We start from the raw sequence: 9971 nt of genomic DNA, 5'->3' as shown, positions 1-9971 counted from the left end.
CCAGAGAAGACTTTTTGCTATAGACGAAAATTTCAAAGAGAAGTAAGTCAAGTGGAAGACTTGAGTACACTTGACTACGAGCGGTTTACTTTTGCAGAAGATTCGTCCTTTGAAGAGGACACATTAGTTTCTACGCCCGTTATTCCTATGACATTGAAGATGCCGCCCTTGGCAAGTCATTTCGAATCCACCATTGATTCCATTCCTAAAGGCGTTAAGCTCCCTACTACAGATAAAGGGACCTTTGAGATCAAACCGTCTTATATAAGCTTGGTAGAGCGAAATCTATTTGAAGGAAAAGCTGGAGAGGACCATGCCAAGCACATGGAGAAATTTGTCACTTATTGTTGTTCTATTCCTTTGACTGCTGGGGTGACTCAAGATCAAGTCAAACAGACTCTTTTTCCTTTCTCTTTGAGAGATGATGCAGTAGAATGGCTACGTGATTTAGATATGGAGACTGAATCAATCACTAACTGGACTTCACTAGCTCTTGCATTCTACAAGAGGTATTTTCCACCACAGAAGACTAATGCTCTTAGAAGCCAGATTACAAGTTTTAAAGAAGGTCCTACCGAAGACCTTAATGAGGCATGGGTTCGTTTCAAAAAGCTAGTTTGATCCGTCCCTCATCATGGCTTCCAGATTTGGTTCCTTTGCAACCACTTTTACAATGGGTTGTATGACGATCACAGAGGTTTGCTTGATTCCACTGCCAATGGGAGATTCCAGGATAATACTAATGACGGTAATGCTTGGAAGTTGATTGATCAGATAGCTACTCACACTTCTGAGTATGGTAACCCCAGAGGTAGCAAGAGAGGAAATGGTTTAGACAATATTATTGCGGCATAGCTGGAGGCCTTAACGGCTCAAATAGCTGAATTAAAGACATCTCATTCTTTGGGTAATAAGCAAGAAACGGTTCATATGTTTCCACAAGAGGTGTCCTGTGAGAGATGTGGGATAGATGGCCACACTGCGGCCAAGTAAATGAGTACCATTGAACAAGTTCATGCTTTCCAGTCTTTCAAGCAAGGTACTCCATATTCTAACTTCTTCCGTGAAAGGAGTCAGAATGTATTTGATCAAGTCCTACCGCAAAATGCCTATATCATTCCTCAAAATCGTGGTAATCAACCACAAGGAAATTTTGTTAGGCAAAATAAAGGAGGTTTTCAACAGATGCAACCTCCTCCTCAAGCTCCAAGTAATGAGATGGCAGAGATGAAGGCTCTCTTGCAACAAAGTTTGATGATTCAACTAAAGCAAACGGCTCAGATTTTCGAACTAATAGCTCACAACAAGATGTTGGATACTCAAGTTGCTCAAATGGCGGCTCAAAATCCTTCAAAACAGTCTGTCAATCTTCCTCCTCAAGGTAAACAAGCACATGAACAAGTTAATCCTATTTCACTGAGGAGCGGTACTACTTATCAAAGTCCGGATGTGCCCATTATTGAAGATGAGGTTCCTTATATGCATCCTAAGGGATTGGGTAATCTTGATCTAAATGATGACGAGAAAGATTTAAGCAAGGATCAAACACGGGATAAGAAGAAAAGCGAAAAAACGATGAAAAGCATGGTTCCTCGATCGAGTACATGTGGGCTCGATCAAGTATCACCTGTGCTCGATCGAGTTCATCCCAGGCTCGATCGAGGACACCACCCAGAATTGAAATTTTCGCGTGTTTCAGCTACGACATTGGAACAAAATAGGATCCTCGATCGAGTGACCACTGGACTCAATCGAGTACACCCTCTAATTGATGACGGAGCTTCCAAACCGACTACCAAAGCTAAAGAAGCCGAGCCAATTAAAATTCAACTACCTTTTCCACACCGATTGCAAAAGTCTAAGCTTGAACAACAGTTCGGGAGGTTCATAGAGGTAGTGAAGAATCTTCAAGTAAGTGTACCATTTACTGAATTGGTCACTCAAGTGCCGGCATATGCTAAATTTTTGAAAGAGATCTTGTCCAAGAAGCGGTCTTTTGATGAAGTCGAGACGGTGGCATTCACTCAAGAGTGCGTGGGCGCATTACAAGCTAACTCACCACCAAAGCTAAAGGATCGAGGGAGTTTTTCTATTCCTTGTCATATTGGTAGTATATCAAACCCTTTGTGATTTAGGGGCTAATGTTAGTGTCATGCCATATTCTATATGCAAAAAGTTAAATATGGGTCAACTCCGTGTTACTAATATTACCTTACAAATGGCTGACGGATCTTTAAAGAAGCCTATGGGTGTCTTAGAGGATATGCCGGTTAGAGTAGGGAAGTATTTCATTCCAGTTGACTTTATCGTTATGGATATAGCTGAGGACTCTCAAGTCCCTATTATTCTAGGTAGACCGTTCCTTCACACTGCAGGAGCACTCATAGATGTTAGGGATGGTAGTTTGACACTAAGAGTTGGGGATGACATAATTCAATTTGTTCTTGATAACTCTTTAAAGCGTCCCCACTCAGTAGCTCCATGTTATATGCTTAATGTTATTGATCCTCCTATTCATGATTCCTTTGCTTTATGTTTGGACAGGAATTCGCCTGACGCCCCTGCTGTTGCATTAAGACCATGGAGCAAGGAAGTGGATGAGATAGAGAAGTTGATATATGGAGATGAGCCTCATCCTGAGCCAGTTTATAGCTTTGATGACAATGTTGATATAGAAGCTGAATTGGATGCCTTGGAGGCCGAGATTTTCAAAGAGGAGTCCGTCAAAGTTTTTGATGAAGCTCCTATGACGGATGAAGTGCCCTATCTCCTTCCTCATGACGATAACTTGAAAAGAGATGAACATACTTGCTCATATTTTACATTAGACTTTGAGTTTGATGAGCCAGAACTTTATCCATCGTTTATTTTCTTTGCTTGGACTATTCATTGGTGCTACTTATGTCTGTGTGTAGCACACGCACTAATTTTTTATTGACTATTATGTGCTTTAAGTTGTATTGATTGTGCCTTGTATGGGCATTTGTTTTAAATGCAGGAATTTGCTCGCCAGAAGAATACTCGATCGAGTGGTGATGGGCTCGATCGAGTACCCTTGTTTTTTGGGGTTAAATCGTAGCTGGCTTGGATGGATTTGCGGAGTAGGTCTTTTTCCCCTATATTTGCAGCTGGTTTGGGGGAACTCCTACGCTCTTACTCGGTATTCTCTTCCCATGTATCTACTTTTATTGTATTATCTCTATTTCCTTTCCATTCCCTTTGTTAGATGTGTCCTTTAGGTTGCTAGAGATATATGTGTGATTGCTATGCTGTTGGCGTCACAATGAGAACACTGTGACATTTAGGTTTGGGGGAGGAGTCTTTAATTATGTTGTGTGATTTATTTATGTTTTGTGCATTTAAATCAAAAAGCCATAAAAATTAAAAAAAAAAATTAAAATCCAAAAATATGTTATTTCCTTTGTTTTAGGCAGAGTCTTGGTGAATTGAATATCAATGATGATAATTTGCATTGTTTTTGCATTTGAATCCCAATACAGTTACCCATGTACATTGTTTGACCCGTTATTTTTGAAAACAAAGCTCATAACTCAAGTCTTGACCGTAATAATATGCCTTATGCTAAGTAAATTTGACAATATTATGTTGGTAAACTACTTAAATTCTGAGGTCTATAGAGCTTACTAGGCCAGGAACATCAATAAACTGGTCTCATTTGTCAAATAGGCTTGAGTGTGGTTTCTCCTTGTGGAATGTGTAATATCAAACTGCATAAGTGTGACATTAGTTTCTTAACTTTTTGCGCGTTCATATGATTAAGTACATGAGGAAAGGCGATTCTTACCGTTCAAATAAGCTATACATTATCCTTTTTGTTAGCCCGTTTGAATCCTTGTAGCCATTTCATATCCTACTTTCATAGCTACAATCTAGAATTTGCCGACCTTTTCGGAACAGTCGCAATTGCTTGAGTTTCATGTCTATTGTTGCTACTTTGGTTGGGATTGAACTTTTATTTCATGTGGATAGTAGCTTAAATTTTTGTAGCAATTGTGTTAATCTCTTATGATGGAAAAGAAGAAAAAAAATATGAAGCCGAAGAAAAAAAAAGGACCGAAAAAAAAAGAATAGAAAAAAAAAAAGATGTCGAAAAAAAAAGAGATTGCTTCATTTGATTTTGTTAAGAGAATATAAGGGGTGTGCTAGAGTCTAATGCATTTGTGGAGAGTAATTCATAGTCTCTCATGTGTTGTCAAAGTTGTGTTGTCAAAGTTGAGATGATTTCTCTAGTTGGGATAGTTTATGCTTGTTATCATAGATTTGGTTTTTGGTTTAGTGCTGCGATTACCGTCTTAGCCTCACCTATCCATACGTGCCTTGGCACAAACCACTTCTATACCATTTGCCCATTTGCCACCCTATTGTCCTTGATACATGTACTTTTATCTTTATTGTGAATGCGTATTAGTTGGAGAAATTTCTATCACATTAGATTGCATGCATGTTTCATAAGTTGAGTGAGTGTTTCTATTTCTTTCTATCTTCACATATAAATCACCCATACATATGAGTGAATGAGTGAATCCGCGAGAATCCGACTAATTTGTCTTGCAAGATCGAAAGGTATTTGGCATTTGTCTATAGTATGGTGACATGATACTTGAGCTGCGTTTTCTATTACCCGTGCCTTTGAATTTTTTTTATTGGTACACTTTGGTCATTGCTTTGTTACAATTATGGATAGTCTGGGATTTGTATGCATCAAACATTAGCTCTGAGTTATTTGTTTGCAATGTGTATGATTGCCTTATGTAATGTGTGATGCTTTGCTTGAGGACAAGCAAAAAGATGGTTTGGGGGAGTTTGATGAGTCATATTATATACATATTTATGCCTCCCCTTAATTACTTTTGATACGGTTTTCGTGCTAATTTATATTAATTATATACCTTTTATGTTAGAATGTTGTTACTTCCGCTATTTGATGTTTAATGCAGGAATGATGCATTTGAGGAGCAAAGGAATGAAATGGGCATCGCGGAGTGGGCATGAAGGAATACACGAAGCATGGCATGGGAATCTAGAAGAATAAAGGAAGAGAAGTAAAGAAGACAACACGAAGAAAAGAGCTAAAAAAGGAGGATACTCGATCAATCCTGACGAGGCTCGATCGAGGAAGTAGTGTACTCGATCTAGTACACCCAGGCTCGATCGAGTACACATCGAGCTGGGGTATTTTCTGCAATTTCCATAAGTCGGTTGTGTTTTACGATAAATACCCAATTCATACCCTATGTTTATTTACGCTTTATTTTACCTAGCTACGTACAATTTACCCTAGAAAACTCTCTAAAACTCTGAGTTTAGTTTATTGTTCTTACTTTCGAATCTAAGCATTCCTCTATTACGGTATTATTATTAATCTTTCCTCAATATTTACTCAATTGTTATTGTTCATCTTTTATGTGTGCAATTATGTCTTTCATTCATATTATTGTTGTTATTACCGTTAGTATGCGTTGCTAATTTCATATTCTAGGGTGAAAGGGGATCTAGGTTGTTAGAAAAGGGTTAATTAATGGATTGATTGTTAAATTGCTTTTGATTTTGTTCAATTGTTGTCTTACATCTAGTTAATTAATTACTGACCAGAATTGGTTAATTAGTCTTGCAAACTAGGATTTTCACCGGCAGGGTTAACACTAGTATAGGCTACGATAATTAAATTAGACTTACTTAATAATAGCGATCGCATGTTAAGTTTAGATCTAAAAAGACATATTAGAATCGATCGATCGTATGACTTTCAACAATATAAATTGCTCAATCAATGAATTAAATCTTACCCTTGGATGACTACCTAGTGAACCCAATCCCTGGACTCTTTAATATTGTCGAATTTGTCTTTTACTTTATTGCAATCAGTTTAGAAATCAAACAAACAAAACCCCATAAAATTGTTATCTTTAAGACGAACTAAAATATAAACAAATTAGATTAATTAACTCGCCTTCCCGTGGATTCGACCCTTTCTTGCCGCGAGGTACCAGTTAGTAGTAATTTAGAATTTATTTTGATAGGCCAACGACTGAAACCAGCCCTATCATAAACAGGTTGCTGCACTAGAAGATGTCGTGTTATCCTTGCGAAGGTCAAACTGTTGGAAAATGTGTCCTCAATAATAGTGTGATCACATGATTTAATATCATAATTAAATCTCATATTAAGAATGCGTGAGGGATGATTTATTATATAATCAACTGATCGTCATTAATCGGTAATGATTGGCTGACTAGAGTTTGACATTACTGTCGTATGACGGTGGTGGTCAGTTGATCCCTTAAGGTCACACCTAAAGGACAATTCCCTTAATGGATAAATTGATTAATTATATGACGATACAAGGTAATCAATTCCTTAAAATTGAGCAATTTACTTGTGAGAGAGAATATTGATATCTTATTGTAATGGGATTAAATAAGATTTATTTTGGTAATAAAAATGCTTTATTACTAAAATTTCTTATTGTTTAGAAACGATAGAGATAAGAATGAATGGTTAATTATAATTACAAGATGTTGTGAATTATAATTATATGACCCATTTTATTTATATGATCAAGTATCACTAGTCAATTTGTTGTATGTAATTTAATTAATTTGTAAAATGATATTTATATGATAAATATGTATTAAATTAATTAATAACATGTAACATGCTACATGTGACATATTGTGTGACAAATGACAAATTGACAAAATAAAATTGTAGTCCATTTTATGACATATGGACCGAATGGAGGGAGTATTAAGGGTGTGAGGATGACATTATTTTATGTGATAAAATAGAACATCATCATAGCTAGTGCATACTAGCTTACACACCTAATATTTTGAGAAGACCAAAAGTAAAAGTAAGATGCCAATTTTTGGCACCTTCCCCTTGCCCCCACCGGTTATCCCTCCTTCTCTTTATTAGAATTTTGTTCTCATTTTACTACTTACTCATTCATTCACATCTCACACATGAAAATATACTCCTTCTCTCCCATATCTTTCTAAAACAAGTTTTTAGATACACAAGCTATTGTTCATCCATTCTAATATCATGAAAAGATTACTAGTGTAGTAATAGTGATAATATTAGAATTAATTTTAAGGGTACTAGTATAATAATCTAGTTAATTAGTATACTAGTTTAAGGGTAAGTCTTGGGTGCAATCTAAGGAGTGGCTTCTATACTTGGAGTCTTTGGAGGATCATCCAACACATTAAGCTCAAGAACAAGTGAAGGAAGGTGACCTTACTTGTGCCCCATATTTCGAACCATCTTACAATGTAAGAGACATTGTTTTTCTCATAAATCTTTTATTTTCTTATACACGCACTAGATCTAAAGAACAAATAATTAAGAAGTTAATTAGTTCACTATTAGAGGAGTCTAATTAGAGGTAAATAAACCTAACACAAACGTCTCAACTCCAGGAGCCACGCAAATGGCCATCACCGTGTCCTACGAATCTACAACGCAAGAAGTCATCATGGTAGTTGACGATTTGGTTCAACAGATTATCCATCTGGAATCCGAAATCCTTTTCTTGAAGGAGCTCAACACTATCAATGACGTTTGGGCCGACGATGACGAAGATGTTTACCTCAAAGAGAATCCCTTGGTCAAAAATGTGGAGGATCTTAACATAGATCATCTTACTCGATCTGATCGCCCATATCAAAATGTCACTTCAGTGCAAACAAATAGTTCAGCCACTAATGGGAAAGTGACATCTCCACCAGAGAACAATGAAGATTCGATCACTGACAATCTAATGAAACAACTACAGAAGACAAAGGCTGATCTTTCAGTCTGGCACCTAGTTGCTAGCTCATTTCTACATCGCCAAGCTTTGCTACAAGCACTGGCTAAACTCAACGTAGCACACGACTCTACTCCAGACGAGGTGGTCAACCTAGTCCTCCAGGACTCAACCAAGCTGAGTAACCCAGTTACTTTCTCAGATGAAGATTTGCCTCCTTTTGGCATCACTCACAATCTAGCCTTGTACATCACGGTCACATGTCTCAAAAAGAATGTACCCATGACACTAGTAGATGATGGCTCCGCAGTCAACGTCATACCACTGAAAACAACTTACAAGCTAGGCGTGAAAGAGTCAGATTGGACCCCAACTAATCAAGGTACGGTGTTCGCGCATACGATGGGACGCGACACAAAGTGATAGGTCTCATCACTCTTACTATAGCCACTGGACCAATCGAAAGAAAGGTCAATTTCCAGATAGTGGACATCGAGGCATCCTTTAACATACTTCTAGGAAGACCATGGATTCACGCTTCCAAAGCCGTGACATCCACGCTTCATCAAAAGATCAAAATCCCTTTAGATGGATGGATAGTGACGATCACTTCATCACCTATCAAAGCAGTAATCGAGAAAATGTCTAGCAATCAAGTCGAATCAGATCCGGCGCACGAGATAAGAGGATTTCAGATCATCAATCTTATAGAAAGCGATTTGGATCCTATATACTTTAACCCATACTCTAACCGAGTGGTCAACCACATACTCAAATCCCAGGCATATTTCCCAGGAATGCCACTAAACCCTATTCGGAGCAACACCTTCCCACCATTTAAAGAAGGCCACTCCCACAAGATACCATTAGGATTGGGATACGAACTTACAATATCAGAAGCTTTCGAAATGCTCGCTCAAGTTCACGATCTCAAGCATCGAGGAATCTAAATGCGACCATATCACCCCTACACTAAATGGGTACTTCGTCCAGGAAGGGGACCATGAATCTTTTCACGGGTTTTCTGAACCTTGGATGTTCAAAGGAACCAAGCTAGCTGGAATTAAAGTATTCCATGATTGCTATTTCATTCCTCAAGAAACAGTTCTTACCGTAAAAAATCGTCTGACACCTTGTGTCGATGAACAAGTTGTTAGCCTTTTATTCGGAGAAGATCGATTCGTTAAGGCGGCCCAAGATGAGATTATTACCATGATACTTTGGGATGACCATTTCAACCCCGCAGCGCTCATCACAGATGCAAACCCAGCCAATCAGTAGAAAGGATGGAGAAAATTAATTAAATGGACCAATAACCAAGGAAGGCTCTTGAAGCTCATAACTGGAGAAGCAAAGATGTTCAAAGGAGAACCAGAAGATGACAAATTCGAATCTGAGTTAGACTCGGAGTTAGAAACTGAGTCCAAGTCTAGGGAAGTCGTTAGAGAGTCTCCTCCTGTTGTCACTCCTCATCCCATCGTCTCTCCTAGTTTAGCATTTTCTATTAACAGTAGCTCGGGGAATGCCCCAGCCACTATCCCTTTACCGCCACTGACTACCATGCAGATGGCTTATTTGTTTCAGCTATTTTCAAACATTAATATGAATAAATCTGATTCTGCTTACTCTTCGTGTTATCTTGATTGCAATTTTGTTTACGATGATACTGAGGATGATCCTGACCCAGACTTAATCGAACTACCTTATCACATAATTAAAGAAATACTAGAGGAGGGGAAAGGGGCACCAATTATAGAGAACGCTGAACATATTAACATAGGGACAGATTTAGAACCCCAAGAACTTAGGATAGGGACAACCCTAGACCCAAATAAAGAGCTCGCTTAATCGTCATTTTTCACGAATTCAAAGACGTTTTTGCTTGGTCCTACAAGGATATGCCAAGAATAGACAGGGACATTGCAGAACATCGAATCCTAATTTAGCCGAGATTTAAACCCGTAAAGCAGAAGCTTTGCCGAATGAGAACAGAATGGGTTCTCAAGATTAAGGAGGAGGTGGACAAGCAATTCAAATTCGGGTTCATCAAAGTTTCCGAGTACTCAGACTGGGTGGCTAACATAGTCCCTGTATGCAAAAAAGGATGGGAGAATTCGGGGTTGTGTTGATTTCAGAGATCTAAACAAGGCCAGTCCAAAACACGATTTCTCACTCCCACACATTGACATACTAGTGG

At 38.2% G+C, this 9971-nt stretch overlaps 1 non-coding gene across 1 annotated transcript; it reads right to left on the bottom strand.

Annotated features, from left to right (window-relative positions):
• Nucleotides 1-534: 534 nt before the first annotated feature.
• Nucleotides 535-641, bottom strand: LOC141640334 (small nucleolar RNA R71). The gene has a single exon (XR_012542965.1). It is a non-coding gene; the product is annotated as a small nucleolar RNA R71 (small nucleolar RNA).
• Nucleotides 642-9971: the final 9330 nt, after the last annotated feature.

This window comes from Silene latifolia, unplaced genomic scaffold (genome assembly GCF_048544455.1).
Source record: "Silene latifolia isolate original U9 population unplaced genomic scaffold, ASM4854445v1 scaffold_75, whole genome shotgun sequence".
Taxonomy (NCBI): domain Eukaryota; kingdom Viridiplantae; phylum Streptophyta; class Magnoliopsida; order Caryophyllales; family Caryophyllaceae; genus Silene; species Silene latifolia.
The sequence above is the reverse complement of the archived record's forward strand: the minus strand, read 5'-3'. Positions and strand labels throughout refer to the sequence as shown.